Genomic DNA, 16,460 nt, shown 5'->3' on the forward strand with positions numbered 1-16,460 from the left:
CCATGGCCTCCTACCGTTCTAAGCTTATTCCTTCTGTTCACACCCTCCTAAAAAAAATTAGTTAGAGGGGCTCTCATCCAGCTTTGTGCCCTCATTTGTCAGGTCAGAACAAGAGGCCAGAGTGGGGAGGGCACCAGGACCACAGTGTAAGTTAGAGCAAACCTGGGGTCAGCATCCAGGTCTCCCAACTCCCCATCTACCTCACTCCCTGTTGCCTCCCACTTCCACTTCCCTGCCAAGGGAAAGGGGACCCACAGGCAGCACAGAATGTCCTGCCAGGGCTCTGTCCGTATAGAACAAAACAGCTCCTATTTATTTCCAGCTCAGTCCGTGCCACCCACTGTAGGGCTATGCACTTCTGCACAGCATTTCCCTTCATGGAGAGGTGCGACCACCGTCCCCAGTTTGCAGATAAGGAAAGGAGCTCAGAGACATGAAGGGATTTCCCCAAAGCCACGAAGCTAGTACGTGACCGGACTGGGGTTATTTCTGATCTCTCCCTTGCCACTACTCAGCGAACCTACTTCAAACCTTCAACCTGGAGGCTGTACTCCCTCCCACACAATGGGACAGTATTTGGCTAATGCCACACTGTCCAGACCTTTGGCACGGTCTTTCTCTTCCCTGCCCTGCTATGTGTAATGCCCCCTTAGGGTCTAACCCTTCAGTGACTTCCACTCTTGAAAACCTCAGGAAAACATGGTTTTCTCCAGATGCTGGGGTCAGAGCAGAGGCCCCCTAGAAACATGGATGGGGGTTAGGGTGGGCCTGTAGAGTTGGGGGAGGATTATGCAGCAGAGTGAATATTGATGAAGCTGTAATTGGCTTTTTTTTTTTTTTCAGAGCCTAGGTGTCCGCAGGCACAAGCACTGGGGCTAATTGTTGCAGGCAATTAATAACTTGGATTGTGTTCACTCTGGCGCAGGCTGCCTGCTTCCTTGGAGGAGGCAGGCAGGGCTGCAAAAGAAGTGGTCTGGCTGCTTTCAGAATTCTGGAGGCAGGAGGAGAGGGCTGCCATCTGTCCAGCCTCCCCCAGGCCCTGTCTTGTAGCACCCCCATCCCCAGACTTTTCTCTCTTCTCTTGAATTATTGGCCCCTCTATCCTGTGCCCCCCACAAACTCACAGCCATCTCCTGAACAGAGCTCCAGGCAGAAGGAGGCTGGGGAGAAGAAAGATGATGCCTTGGGAGAAGCTCAGGACTGAACCCAGGGAGGCCCGGGTCCAACCCAACTCTCCCACTAACTTGCTATATGACCTTGAGTCAGAAATTCATCCACCATGAACTGGAGCAAGTTTCCTGAGCTCTTTTGCATCCATTATATCAAACGAAGTGCAGTCAACCCTGAAAGTCATGGAAAGAGGGATTGATCTTTCTATCTATCTCTAACTGTATATAACCATAACAACATGTAACTATATATATGACTAATTATCAGATTGTTGCCTATAAATCTGTGCTCCACCTCAGCTGAAAAGATACTTGCAGGCATATTACAGGCACAGGTCATTATACTCCCATTTTGCAGTTGAGGAAACTGCGTCTCAGAGAAGTGAAGTGACTTACCCAAGGTCGTACAATTAGTAAAAGACCCCAATATCTAGAGCTCTTTCTAACACACCCTAGTTCACTTGCCTCTCATCATTGATTTCCTGGAGAAGGTGAGACAGGAGGTTGGGGCCAAGAGCTCCAAAATCAGAGTGTGAGCGGATGGAAGAGAGAATTACTTTTAAATGTCATTATTCAATTCCCTGAAGCGGGAACAATGGAGCAGAAGTCTTAATCTACTTTTCAGGATAAACACCTCCAGCCCTCCCATTTACTCTTCCCCTCAGCTGCCCAACCATCTGGTGAGAGGACATGGTTTGTACACAGTCCGCCTCATCAGGGGTGGGGCAAAGAAGTGAGAAGTGTTATGGTCACCTCCCAGTGACCTCTAGCTCAACAGGAACCTATCATCATCATCACCACCACCACCTAATATTTATTTAGAGCTTGGTTTGTGCCATGCGCTGTGCTAAATGCTATTTGTACACTGAGATTTACTCATCTAATAAACTTTTTATAACCACCACTATGAGGTAAGTACTTTACCATCCCCATCTTATAGACGAAATAACTGAGTTCAGCAAGGTGAAGGGACTTGCCCAAGGTCACGCAGCTGGTAAGGGGTGGAACAGAAATACAGCTTTCTCGCGAGTGGTGGAGTCAGAAGCTGACTCCTTCAGACATCGTTGGAGAGAAAATGAAAATAGAAATAAAGGGTCGGGAACGAAGGACAAAGCAGCCCTTTATAGCTCAAGCCCCTTACAAAAGAAGCTTTTCAATTAGTCGTGAAGATAGAGTATAAGGGAAGCCGCTTATCGGCACCAAGAGGCATTTAAATCAGACTCAGGAAGAACTTCCAGCAGACAGCACTGGTGTGGGGGGCTGGGGGGTGGGTGTAGAATCTCATTCTCTGCGGCCTTTCTGTTGGGCAGATCACTGAGGTAAAAGAAGCCTCAGGGAGGTACCCTGAGTTTGGGGGGGGGCGTCTCCAACTCCAGCGTCCCCAGTCGCCCCCTAAACAGGCATCCTGCAGGCAGAGTGGGGGGGGGGGAAGGAAGTCTGAGGATGAGGCCCCGCGAGGAGGCTTCTCATGACTTTCCACACCCGCGCCAGCTCCCGCTGCCACTACCAGCCCCACTTTATGGCAGGCATATTTCAAAGGCCCGGTTCCATTTGCATTTTTAAAACTCTGCTGATGGCCTGGGAAAATTGCATCCTTTCAGTGTTCCTGGGTACCACACTCCTCCCTCCCTCCTCCCCCACTCCGTTGGCCTCCGCCTCTGCATCCTCGGTGCCCAGAAATCTCTGGCCAAGGGCAGAGCAAGCCCACCCCTCACTAGAGATCATCTGGAGGCCCCCAGAGGCAGGGAGGGTGCGGGGGAGAGTGTGGCCAAGGTGGCCACAGCTGTGGCTAGGTAGGCTGCATGAAATTGGGGCCCCAAACCACTAGAAATCTTCCCCAGGGGAGAGGGGACTGTGTCCCCAGGATGGGCTGAAGGTGGCTCACACCATGGGGCACACAATGGCATTCCCTGTGGATCTGTCAGGCTGAGAGGAACAGTGCAAGAGCCTCAGAGAACTTTGAGAAGGCTCCTGGAAGCAGCCATCCAACCAAATGAGAAGAGTAAGCCATTCCCCCAGCAAAGAAAACCCTTTGCTCTCAGCTGGGCTTGGGAACACATTTCGTGTTTCCCCTGTTGCTCCCTTAAAAACCAATCTTTGCCCCGTTCTTCTTCCTCCCGCCCTCTCCCATGGCTCCACATTTTCTGGCTTCTCTCTGGGATGTGGCAATAGAGACCGGAAGTGGGGGGGGGGGTCCTGCGTCTGCTCTTTTGTGCTTCTATGTCAGATCTGGCCTCTGATCTTGGGGTAGCAACATACGCACTCCCCACTTCTCAGAAGATGCCTCCTGTCTCTGTCTCTCTCTTCCCTTATAGCTCAGAGTGGCACCCTTTGAGTCAAGAGCTGTCTCCAACCCAAAGTCTTCAAGGCCAGATGAAGCCACCGGGAGTCTTCTAACAGGCTTGGCCAGTCTGGCAACGGTTCCCTTGAGGATCCCGAGCACATGGGGAGTGAGTGCCGGGGCAGGGACACTGGCTCGGGCCATTTGCTTCTGCATAGATGAGCTCTCAAGGCATCTAGGGTCATAAATACCAATGTGTCCAGTTGGCAGAGAGCCAGTGGGTACAGTTCCCTGGGACTGCACACCAGAGAGACAGAGCAGGAACGGCAGGTGAGTGACAGGGTGCCACGCAGCACCTTAAAGTTAGACATGCACTCAACTCAGCTTTCCTCTTTTAAAGAGAAGAGGTTGAATACCTGCTGTGGGTGCGGGGCTTGGTGTTTCATTTTGGAACTCTCTGCTGTTCTCATCTCTCCTCTAAGCTGGGAGCTTGCTGCAGGAGGAGGTTCTGATTCCCCATCTCTGTCTTCCCTGCTCCTCCCAGCACACAGTCTGAGGATGCACGATAAACTCCCGGCTCACCCCTCACACAACAGTGGCAGTGGCCTCCCTTCTTTCTGGTTTTTGTAAGTAAAACCTCTCCATCCTGCATCTGGGGTCCTACAGCTCCCTGGCTTTTGAGGCATCCGCCTCCGCTCTCCCCTGGTGACAGCAGTGCCAATGCCCTCTGAGCCCCGATGAAGAGAAAGGGGTCAGGCACCGGTCTCTGTTCCCCAGCCCCTTCTCCTTGTGGCCTTTCGGGCAGGGGTGTCAGGCAGACCATGTGCTAGAGCTGGAGGGATGCCGGGTCCCAGGGGCTGGCGTGGCTCTGGGCTCTGGTGCCAGAGAGGTGAATGGAGAAGGAGGGAAGAAGGGACGGCGCCAGGAGCCCGAGTTTGGCAGCTCCCTCCGGAGGAGACCCGGGGACGCCCTAGAGTGTCCAGGCGGCTGGTGATCTGCCAAAGCTGCGAGGACTGGGAGAGGAGCGAAGACGGGGGAAGAGACCTGGGAACCTACGAAACTTGGGGGCGGGGCAGCAGGCACAGCCTGGGCCGTTTGCAGAGGCGTGGACCCACCCCCAGGGGTCGCTGCGCCACCCGCAGCCCCGCCCGCTGGCAATGGGAGCCCGCTTGTACCACCGCGCGGCTCCCGCAGGGGGAGCGGCGGCCACGGCGGCGCCTGGCGGCGGGCTCCAGGGACAGCAGTGCGCGGCGGAGCGCAGGCCCTTGCCGGCCACTGACGCAAAGCCAGGCGGCGTGGAGGCCTGAGGCGCCAGTGGCTAGGAGGCGGCGCGGCTCTAGAGCCTGCGCCCGACACCCCCATACCCCGTGGTAGGAGCCGGGACCCAAACAAAGGCGGGCGGCGAATAAAAGGCGGCGGCGGCGCCGAGCGCTCGGGTTGCGCGCTGGGGACCAGTCTCAGCACTAGGCTGTGCGCGGTCTGCGCTCTCTGGAGCGGAGCGGGGAACTCGGGCCTCCTGCAGCTACGAAGAGCATCTCCCTGCGACTTCCGCGAGGGGACAAGTCCTCACGGCGGGGTGGCCGCAGCCCCCGGCCCCTCCGGTGCGCCTCCTTCCCGCGCCCGCGGCTCAGCCAGCCCAGCTTGGCCAGCCGAGGTGAGTGCGACTGCCCCTGGGCGCCATCCGGGTCGGGGCTGGGGGGATGCATCGCTCGGAGGAAGGGACAAGCCCTCCGCGCCGCTCCCACCCCGGCCTGCGCGGGGCTGTGTGTGAAGTTCTCTCGCTCTCCAACCAGCCCTGGGTGCAGGCCTTGGCGCCCCCCCCCCGCCCCCGCCGGGAAAGCCAGCCGGTAGTGGGCAGAGCCCGGAGCTGGCCCCCCGTGGCCGGGCTCCAGCTCCGCACCAACTCCTCACGGGGCCGGAGCAGCTTCGTTCTGCACGGGCCAGTTTGAGGTCCACAACGGGCGAGGCTTCCGATCTCCCGGGAGGCTTCACACTCCGGCCCCCTGCTCGTCCTCGCGGGTGGATGACTGATTCCGTAAAAGTTGAGTCAGTCTGAAGCCGCCCCGGATCCGGCTCTCGGCCTGGCTAGAGTGGGAGGGAGGAAAAGGTGACTGACCTGCTCTCCATCCACTCCCTACCTTAGCGCACTCATGCTTTCACCCAGACGTTTCCCGAGTCCTGGAAAGCAATGAACCTGCTGCAGGTCCAGCCGGGCGCGCGGGAGCTCTGGGGCAGACCGGGCAGGCGGTGGAAGCCGAGCGCGATAGGGGAGCCCCGTGCCCTGCCGAGAACGCGAGTGAAGGTGGAGGTGCGGTGGGCAGCGGGGCCGTAGCGGCGCGGAGGGTTGGGGTAAGATTCCTGGTGCGATTGGCGCGGAGTCCCCCGAGCCAACCCCGCCGCTGCCAGAACTTTTCCCAACTCCCCCGGGGGTGGGGGGGGGGGGACCCGCAGGTGGACTAAGAAGGCGCCTCCAAGAAAGACTTGGAGGCTTCCTTTCCTCGGCTCCTGTCTGCTACACAGCAGGCGCCAGATTCCCGCGGTCCCCCTGAGGCTGGGCGCAGGTCCCCTCCCATCCAAGCCCCGGGTCAGCACCGCGGACAGCGCCGCGAGGCGGCCTCTGAGACCCACAACCCCCGCGCAAGCTCACGGACCCACAGTCCATGCGCACACCCACGCAAATCTACAGACCACAAACAATCCCCACACAGATTCATAGTCCACTCACGCAAACATACATCCATTCACAGCCCACACACAGAGGGAAGATCCACTCGCACGTGGACACACTCAGGTCTCCCCACAAGCACGAGCATCCAGGCGGGCATCTTCACTCCGGATCCTGCTGTTCCCCGACATCTTAGTAAGCCCCACACTCCGGAGCTCGCCCCTGGGTGCTCACAGGGGTGCCCAGCGATTCACAGAGCTGCTTGGGCTCCCCGTGCACACACACACTTCCGGGTGGGGTGGGGGGTGGGGTAGGGGAGCAGCTATCCCCTCTTTGCCCCCCCCCCCCCCCCCCCCCACCAATGCAGACCTGAGCAGAAAACCCGGCATCTGCCAAATGGAAGGAAGAGGCTATGGCCCAGTGGAATCTGGGCAGAAGCCTGGCCTTAACAGAATCTTGGTTTTAGCCTCAGAATCCATTTTGCTTTGCTCACCGCCCCCATGCCTGCTCCCCTTCCTCAAATGTACTCCAGACAAATCTCCTACAACCAGGGTACACACCCCTCTTTCTGCATCATTTTTTTGCTTGCACTTTCTCTTTGTTTCCCTGCTCTGTTCTCCTCTCCCATGTGTATCTCCCCCCCCCTTTTTTTTTGTCTTTCTCACCAGTTCCTCCTTCCCAGCTGCCTTCACTCTCTCCCCAACTTTCCTTCAGCCTGGGTCTGATCCAGTCACTCTTTGCTCCCATATGGACACAGATGACCCTTAGGAGGAGCTGACTCCATTCTCTGGGCAGACTCCATGCCTCCACTCCCCTCCCTTTGAAAGGCTGACAGCACCCCTCTCCCTGCCCATGGCCTCAGCCGCTTCCAGCCCCTCCCTGGGAATGTTTCTAGGACTGGATGCCCCAGAGCCTCCGCAGTCTCTCCAACAGGCTGGGATTCCTCTGTTGTGGAATCACAGCAAACCCTCACTCCATGGGGATTTTGAGGCATCCAGTACCCATGTTCTGGCTTGCCCTTTGATACCTCTTCTGCTATTGCCCTTACACTCCAGAAACTCTGTTGGAAGAGGAAGCATCCCAGTGTGATGTGGTAGAAGAACCACTGGAATGGAAGTGGGGAGACCTGGGTTCTAGTCTCAGCTTGGCCACAGTCTCCCAGTGTGTTCTTGGGCAAGTTACTTCCCTTCCCTGAGCCTCAGGCTTCCCATCGGTGCAGGGCTGGCTGAAGGGACCCTCAAGAGTCCCTGTTTGGTCCTAGTGATGTGGAACATCGACTCACTCTTGAGTGTGGGTGGGATTGAAAACATGGTTCTAACCTCAGGGGTTATGGTACCTTCCCCCCTGCCCAAAGCACCCACCACTGGTGAATTCTTTCTGTCTCCTGAGCAGTGGATGTTAAGATGATTTCCTTTATAGGGCCAGAGATGTCAAGTAATTTTCTTGAGGTCACATTGCTGAAGTGCAATCGCCATTGGGGCAGACATTGATTCTCCTGTCAGTATATCTTCTACGTGAACCACTGATTCTGCTGGCGCATGCTTAGTGGATGAATGAATGAATGAGTAGAAACGGAGGAACTTAAGCCTGGACCTCCTGCCCCTCAGAGCCTTGGAATCATGGTTTAGGCTCTTTTGCCTGACAGTTTAAGCATTTAAACATCTCTCTGGTCTCTTCATCACCCCTTCCACTCACCTGGTCATCCAAAGGCAGATGGAGTTGTCTGAGTGAAGGTCCTTCCTCCTTGAGTTAAGGTCAATTTTGGGCTGCTTGTAAATGACCACAGAGAGGGAACTAGCTGAGAGCAGCTTTAGAGGGCTGCCTGGTGGGTAGGGTCTTGGCAATCAGCCCCAAATCCCTAAGACTTGACCAAGTCCGATGTCCATGGGCAGCTGGCCAAGACCTGAGACCAGGAGGCAAGACAGTCACTGCTGCCATTTGACTGAGCGGCCACTTCTTACAGCCCCATGAGCTGAGTACTGCAAAATCACCTTTACAGATGAGCATAGTGAGATGCTGAAAGATGAGGTGGTTTCCCTAAGGGCAGTCTTCCAGCCCACTGTCAGTCATAAAAATAGGAACCCCAAAATGGTGGTGGTGGTGGTGACAGCAGTTGATAGTAACATTACTGGTGTTGATAATGATGGCCGTGTTATTATGATTTTGGAAGCTCAATGATTAGTCTCTTTGGGCTTCTTCCCCCTCTTTGAAATTGTTTCCCCACCTGTACCTCTTCTACTCCGCCCCCCACCCAAATATGGGGAAACCCAGGGCTGGGCCAGGAGGCAGGAGTGTCTGATTGTCAATGGACCCTAGCTGAGAGAAAGATTGTCATTTTAAATCCTCCTTCCCCACCAGAGCATGTCTCTTGCCAGAGGAGCCGGAGCGGTGTCAAAGTCTGTCAAAACACCCTTCCAAGCTGGGTTCCAAATGCAAAGCCCAGGGAAAATAAATAAAGAGGGCAGTGTCGGCCCGAAATAGAAACACGCACCAACTCACAAATATGCATGTTTTCTGAAAGTCGCATTTCACGGGCAGACAGTGCGGCTCACACTCCAGCTGCTCGACAAAAGCCAGAGGCACGGGTGCTGCCGGGATAGCCCAGAGAAGGTGGCCGAGCCTCCCCTGGTGAGTGAGCTCCCTGCCTGGCCACGGAGAGACCAGACGGCCGCTTCTGCTCCTTCCAGCTGGAAGGCACACGGGTGGGAGGGCTGCAATTAATGGGTGTCTGTAGGCTCATCAGAGCTCTTTGGAAATGGGCATCGTTCAAGGCTAATGGCCTCAGTCCTCTGCCTTACAAACAGAGCAGCAGGCTGAGAATAACAATGCTGATAATGAGGCTGCCGTTTGCTGATTACCTACTAAGCATGTATAGATACTATTTCACTTAACCTTGTAAGCATCTCTCGTGGAGTATGGATCATTATTCCCATTTAATTTATGGGAAAATCAAGGTTCAGGGAAGTGAAGAAGCTTTCCTAAAGCTGTACACCTAAAAGAGGCCACACTGGGGTCAGATTTGAATCAAATAAAGCGAAAGACCCTACTTTGGCCAGGATTCTGCATTGTTTCTGGTATTCATTCATTCATTCATTCATTCATTCACTGAATGAATGGTTTTTGTCAAGAAACCATTTACATGATGGTTTTGAAAAGAATGTAAATTCCTCTGCTGGCCCCACCAAGGGTGAAAGGTGCAGGGCTGTCCCCTGAGTTTAGCTCTGGTCCTGTCTCAGGGAGAATGGGTTTCCAGGGCTGGGACTGGGGGCTTTGTCTTTGCATCTTGGATTGTCACCAACCATGGGAGCTCAAACCTGTCTGCCTGTGGAGGGGCTCAGGCAGGAGCCCCCGGTGAGGCTTGGACTAGGAAAACGGTTGACCTCTGTGACATGCCAGGGCTACCGATGGGGAGGTTACTTCAGAGGGGGTGGGTTACCCAGCATCACGCAGCACATTGGTGGTAAGGCCCAAACACCAGGGAGCTAGGCTGGCCGCCTTGAGTATGGGAAGCATCCAAGCGGCCTCAGAGAAGGATCTGAGCCGATACAGGCGGTAAAGATAATACTTCTCTTCTAAGTGCAGGGGTGAAATGCAGCTGGCTTTCACTGCATTTCGCACCAAGTCCTCTCCCCCACACCCTGCACCCCCAGCTCAAACCTGACCCTGCCGACCTGGCCAGGTCCCCACCTATGCATCATCATGAACGACAACAGTAGCAAATACAGAACACTGACCATGTGCCAGGTGCCGTGCTAATGTTTGAAGAGGCTGAAACCTCCTCTACAAGAAAAAGCCTTCTCCTTACTCCTGCAATCCCACAAGTGTCTGCCTGGGCAGACCCATTGTGCACCAGGCACTGGGTGCAGAAGTGGAAAAGCCTGTCTCTGTCCTTGGAGGGCTCACCAGAGTCTCCCATCCTCGCCTGGCGTCTCCTCCCTGGAGCAGAGGTGATGGGTGAAAGTGATGGCTCCTCTAGGTCCCCCACTAGAAGCAGAAGAGGAACCCAGGTGTCTGTCCTTTGGGGCTCAGAGGACATGATCCAAACAAGCAGTCATTCCAGGGTCAGGAGGAGAGTTTCCCACTGGTGGTGCCCACAGCACACCTGGGTGCTCTTCCTAGCATGATGTCTTGGTGGAAGATGGGATGTAGGGAAAGCTTGTCCCCGCCCAACCATCTGCCCGAGGCATCCGACACACATACTGGCACCTGGACGACATGTCCTTTGCCAAACCTTGTTACTAGAGGACACATGACGGCCGGCTGGAAGCTATTCCTATCATGGAGCAGAATGTGGAGAGATCTCCTTGTCTCTGGGGAAGGTGGCTTAAATGGGGCTGAGCTGGGCAAAGGGTTTGGCAAACTGGTGGTCCTTGGATGTTTGGGGGGAGGAGTATGTGTCCCTCCCTCCCATACTGGCCTTTGCACTGTCCTGGGGGTGGTTTCTTGTGTTCTTAGCTGGGAGAGTTCTGCAGAATGACCCGTCTGATGATGATGATGATGATGATGATGATGATGATGATGAATCTTTTTTTAAAAAATTTGGTTAGTTCAATATTTATTTATTTTTGAGAGAGACAGAGAGAGAGACAGAGAGACAGAGCATGAGCAGGGGAGGGGCAGAGAGAGAGGGAGACACAGAATCCGAAGCAGGCTCCAGGCTCTGAGCTGTCAGCACAGAGCCCAACACGGCGCTCGAACTCACGAACCGTGAGATCATGACTTAGCCAAAGTCAGACATTCAGCCAACTGAGCCACCCAGGAGCCCTGATGACAGTGATTCTAATCATGGCCAACATATTTGGAATGTTTACTGCTTGCCAGGCACTGGGCTTGGAGCTTAATGGGTGTTATAATTTCATCCTCATACCTGCCCTATGAAGGCATTACTATTATTTTTTTAAAGGATTTTCTTTTTTTTTTTTAGCTTCTTTATTTATTTCGAGAGAGAGAGCGCCAGGGAGGGGCAGAGAGAGAGAGAGAGAATCCCAAACAGGCTTCGTGCTGTCAGCATAGGGCTTGAACCCATGAACTGTCAGATCATGACTGGAGACAAAATCAAGAGTCAGACGCTTAACCGACTGAGCCCCCCAGGCACCCCAAAGCATTACTATTATTATTTCATTTTAAGGATGAGAAATGTGAGGCACAGAGAGACAAAACAAGTTGCTGGTGAGTGATGGCGCTTGAGACACAGGCAAGCTGGGCTCAGCACTGACCCCAGATGATGATCGAGGCCCTTCTTTGGCCTTTATCTTGATGTAGGTCTCTAAAGTTTGCAGCCAAAATACTTTTTTCGGATCCTTCAGTAATCTGAGTAACTTGTACGTATGGACTGGGGCCGTGTCCTGGTTGACAGGGTGACATGGGTTGACCACTTGCTTCTTGACTGCCAAACAGCCAAGCGGGCCATGTTCCAGATGTCCATATGCGTGCCACATCTGGCAGAGTGGCGGGACTTGCCTGCCTTTCTTCCAGATGTTTCCTCTTTTCATGCCATGTAGACACAGCTGGGACTCAAATCCCTCTGGACATGACTGCATGTGCGAGATCCCTGGGTGAAAAGTATTTGCTGGTTTTAAAGCATCATCTTGTGGCTTCACAAAGGCAGGATGTTGGTTTTGGTTCCTCTCTGCCATCCAGGCCTGAGACACATTAGGCTAAGCTAGAGAGAAGTCAGGCTTTGGAAAAGTGTCAGCGGCCAGAGGAGAAGACCCCTCCTTCCCTTCTTCAACTGAAGAAGCTGGGGGGAAGCTGACTGGTGAAGAACACTGCAGGCTAGTAACATCTGCACGCTCCTTGCAAGGGCTCCTGACTTTCTGACCCTGTTTTCCAGAGGCTTTGAGCAGATGGTTCCAGAGTAACAGAGCCAGGAATTTGTGATGAGCAGGGACATGTCAGCCAAGAGGTGCTCTTGGGCATTAATGACCATGAGAATAGATCCGGGGTGGGAAGGTTCATAGAGTCTTCTGGAGAAAAGGAGTTCAAGATAAAGGTAATTTAACAGAAAGTCTTTAGTTTAGTTTTAATTTACTGTTTCAACCATTTTTTTTTTAATTTTTTTTTCAACGTTTTTATTTATTTTTGGGACAGAGAGAGACAGAGCATGAACGGGGGAGGGGCAGAGAGAGAGGGAGACACAGAATCGGAAACAGGCTCCAGGCTCTGAGCCATCAGCCCAGAGCCCGACGCGGGGCTCGAACCCACGGACCGTGAGATCGTGACCTGGCTGAAGTCGGACGCTTAACCGACTGCGCCACCCAGGCGCCCCTCAACCATTTTTTAAAAGGTTTATTTATTTATTTTTTAGAAAGAGAGAGAGAGTAGGAGAGGAAGAGAGAGAGAGAGAGAGAGAGAGAGAAAATCCCAAGCAGGATCCACACTGTCATTGCAGAGCCTGATGTGGGGCTTGAACTCATGAACCGTGAGATCATAACCTGAGCGGAAACCAAGAGAGTCAGATGCTTAACCAACTGAGCCACCCAGGTGCCCTGGAAACTCTTTACTTCACAGCAAGCACCATCAGGTGAATGAATTAAGACAATGAATGAATGAATGAATGAATGAATGAATGAAAGGGTAAATGTAGAATTGGTAAGTGGGGCTGGCAGACTTTGACAGCCAGGACCTTGATCTGGCAGAGCCTGACCCCAAGTACTGACAAGGGGAAAGGACCTGTTCTTGTCCCCTGGAACACGCTTCAGCACAGGATCAGGGAGAGATAGTCTGAGTCCTTGAACCTTGGCCCCTCACTGCATGCCCCACCCCCATCCCATTCTGCAGGACCCTCCAGTCACAGGTGTCCTCTGGCTCCTGGCCATGGCAGGGATTGAAACCCAGAGGCTGCACAGCTGATGTGCACTTGTCACACTTCTGTGTCCTGGCCTTTTGGGGTCTCCAAATGACAGAACTGGAAGTTATCTAAAAGCTCATTGCGTCCAGCCCTCCCAACTTGACAAAGGGCAAACTGAGACCCAGGAAGGAAGACTAGCCTGAGATCACAAGCAAGGAGGAGACAGAGCCCCGTTACTGTGGAAGGATTTGGGGTGGGGATTCCCACTGACTTAGGGTGTTACTGCACCACTGAGCAGGGGTGGGGCGGGGCGGAAAGGGACTGGGATTCTTGAGTCCAGGTAACTTCACTGGGGTCTCTTGTGGTCCCCACAGCTGGGAGCCACAGCCAGTTGCTGGGGCCCAGAATCTCCTGGGAAAGGCAGTGGAGTTGAGGAAGGATGCTTAGAGATCTGCTCTTTATCCCAGGGCCCTCTGCTCTGCCTGCTCAGCGTGGACCCTTAATTCCTGTCTCTGTAGACAGCTGCACCATCACGGGGTGTGGGGTGAGGCTGAGAGCCCGTGTCAGACTCCCCACCCTGTCGGGGGCCTCTGTGCCACTCCCCACTATAGGCACCTGAGTTGTCATCATCAGTGTAGCCAGGAAGCCCTTCCCCGGAGCCACTGACCGGTGTGGGCACTGAAGGTGCATTTCTACCTAGACACTCAAGTCGATGAACTCACTTGCTAGTCCCAGATGCTCATCTCCTCCCTTCCCTGGGGCCTGAGCTGTGCCTAGGCTGTGGCCAGGATGACTGGGGGGCGGGGCGTGCGGACCCTGAGAAAGACCGAGGGAGATGGAGAAGGCGCTCACCTGTGTGCGCACCAGCAGGGATCAGGAGGGCTGATTCCAGATCTCGGAGAGTTTCAAACATGTAAGGCTCAAATAAAGTCCGATATAGTGAGGAGAGTGCCGAGCTTATCAGAAATCCGGTTCAAAGAAATGCCTTTACTTCTTCTAGCCTCAGTTCTTGTTTGCAAATTGGAAATAAGTCCTAGGACTTGAAACCCCACGTGAAAATGATCTACAAGCTGTAAGATGCTGCGTAGACGCATCCCCCAGGATGTGAGGGGCAGGGGCAGGGCTGACTCTGTCTTGGGGACGCAGGGTCTGAGCAGCGTCCAGCATCTCCTTCCTGTGCTTTCGGCCGGTGCTGGCCTCCTTGGCCCTCCGTAAGCGTCGGCAGCAGGGGCTGGGGAAGCTCGGAGTGCTCAGAAGGGACATTTACCCTAAGGGCTCTCCCTGTTTTTTTCCTGGCAGTCAGGCTGGGGTACAGCCTCCCTGGAGCTCCATCCCAAGCCAGTCGTGGTGGCCTCTCTGTGGTCTGAGCACTTCGTATTATGTGCTTTTTTATCTTTTGTGTTCCAATTTACCTCCATGCTTGTCTTTCGTGGTGTGGGGCTGAGAAGGGTCTTGCAATGTCCTTGGGCCCACAGATGTGGTCTGGGGGCTCTGGGGGGGTGGGGTGGGAAGGGATACAGTCTCCAAAGCCTCCCCCAGAGCTGATTACTGACAGGTGGCCGGCCACCTGCTGTGTCCCAGCAAAGCTGATGGCACCTAGGACGTACTGCTTGGCTGGTGTCAGAGCAGGACCCTCCCAGCATTTCCCCCTCCCCCAGTCATACAACAGCTTCTGGATGGGGTGAAGGGCAGCCCTCTGCCTTTCTTTTGTGTCCCCCTCTTGGGCAGAGGCCGAGAACACAAAGGGCGAGGGTGTGAGAGCGTCTCTCCCCAGGTGGGGGACCGCCATCCAGAGGTATTAAGTGACTTGTTCTGAGTCACACAACAGGCCAGTGCCGAGGCCCAGAGGGCTGCTTCTTCTGCCCTAGATACACATCCCCCCACTTCTGCCTCGTTCCTTGTCCCTGAGCTTGGAGCTGCAGGGAGAGCTGGCTGGAGCCAGAGATGATAGGGGAATCGTTTTACATATTTGTTAATCAGGTCTCGGAGACAGAGAAGGACCCCAAGCTCATCATCCACGAAGGAATCCAATTTGGCTTTTATGGCCATGGTTATTGGTCGTGTTTTGTGGGAATCTTTTTATTTTTTATTAACCTAGCGGTCTGGGGCTGGGGAGCTGATTGGCTACTGGGCCCTGTGGACACTGAAGTCCAGACAGCAGCCAGGACTTGGGACCAGGGAGTGGGGAAGAGGTGGTGGGAGGCAGACAAGTTGGCCAGAGCATGTAGTGAGGGTTTTCAGGAACCTTCTGACCCTTCAAGCAAGGGACGCCTAGGGGCCTGGCTGTATTTTACGGCCTCTGTAAGTATTGCTGGTTTTATTAAGCTTTCATTGCCTCTTCTTCAGAGATGCCAAGGTCGCCTGGAGGGCTCCAGGAGTCCGGACTGATGGGTCTGGGCTATGAGGTCTGAGTTCCTAGGCGGCAAGAGGTGTGGGGGAGGGGCAAGAGGTGTAGAGTGGGGCAGTCTGGGTGGAATCCCTCTTAGCAGTAGAGCACAGAGGCTAAAATGATGGGCTCTGACATTGGGCCTGCAGAGGCCCGGATCCCCGCCCCACCCCTGCACACTGCCTCATAGAGCTGAGGCTGGACCAGAGAGGACATAAGTAAAGTGCCCAGTGCTGGGCACACGGCAGTGCCTGGTGGATGCGGAGCTCCCTGCCCAGGCCCCTCCCACAGCTTCTGCCAGAGAGTAAGCCCTTGGCCTGCTGTTTTCTTTCACTGCTGGTTGAAGAGCTGGTTGGCAGATCTGGGCGGCCTGTGTCCCTCTCTCTGGACATAAAGTCCTGTTCCTGGCCCAGATGCCGTCATCTCTTCCCTCCTCACAGCTGGAGGAAGAGGCGCTTAGAGGAGTGAGCCCTGAGTCCATCCACAGGGCCCCCCGGGGGTGTGGTGAGCCTGCAGAGAGGCAAGCATGAGCCGCGGGAAAGGGAGTACCAAAGGCTAGACCACCTGCCAGAAGAAACCACGGGGAGCTGGGGAAGGTGACCAGGACAGCAGAGTCTTTGAAGGAATACTCCCGGGCCGCCTGCAACAGAATCACCCGGGGAGGTGGTGTCACTAGATTCCTGGGCCTTGCCCCCCCTCCCCCCACCGAGAGTCTGAATGACTGGATCTGGTGTCTGGCCCAGAAGTTTGCACTTGAACAAGTGCACCTGGTGAATGACCCATGTTAACATCTGAGGGCCAAGGTCGTAGAGAATGGAAGAGGCGGCTCCGGCCAACGTACCGCCCTGCACAGGAGCCGGGGCCGGATTTAGGGTTCTCCCCATCTCTGAAGCTCATACTGATTGCACCAGCAGCTGTGTGACTCAGTAAGCAGGTGTCACCATCGCCATTTCACAGATGGGGAAACCGAAACCCCAGGCGCCCAGCCAGCGGCAGAGCCAGGGTCTGACCCCAGGTGTATCTGACTGCAAAATCCATGCTTAGCTCCCCACTGCCCCCCGCCAAAATCAGGCCCTGATGCTCTTGGTACCCCAGATCCTTCTTAGCGTTGGGGGGAGGCCGGTTCTGTTCCCCTGAGCCCACTAGAGAGAACACACAGAACAGCGGAA

Source organism: Lynx canadensis, chromosome C1 (assembly GCF_007474595.2).
Source record: "Lynx canadensis isolate LIC74 chromosome C1, mLynCan4.pri.v2, whole genome shotgun sequence".
NCBI classification, from domain to species: domain Eukaryota; kingdom Metazoa; phylum Chordata; class Mammalia; order Carnivora; family Felidae; genus Lynx; species Lynx canadensis.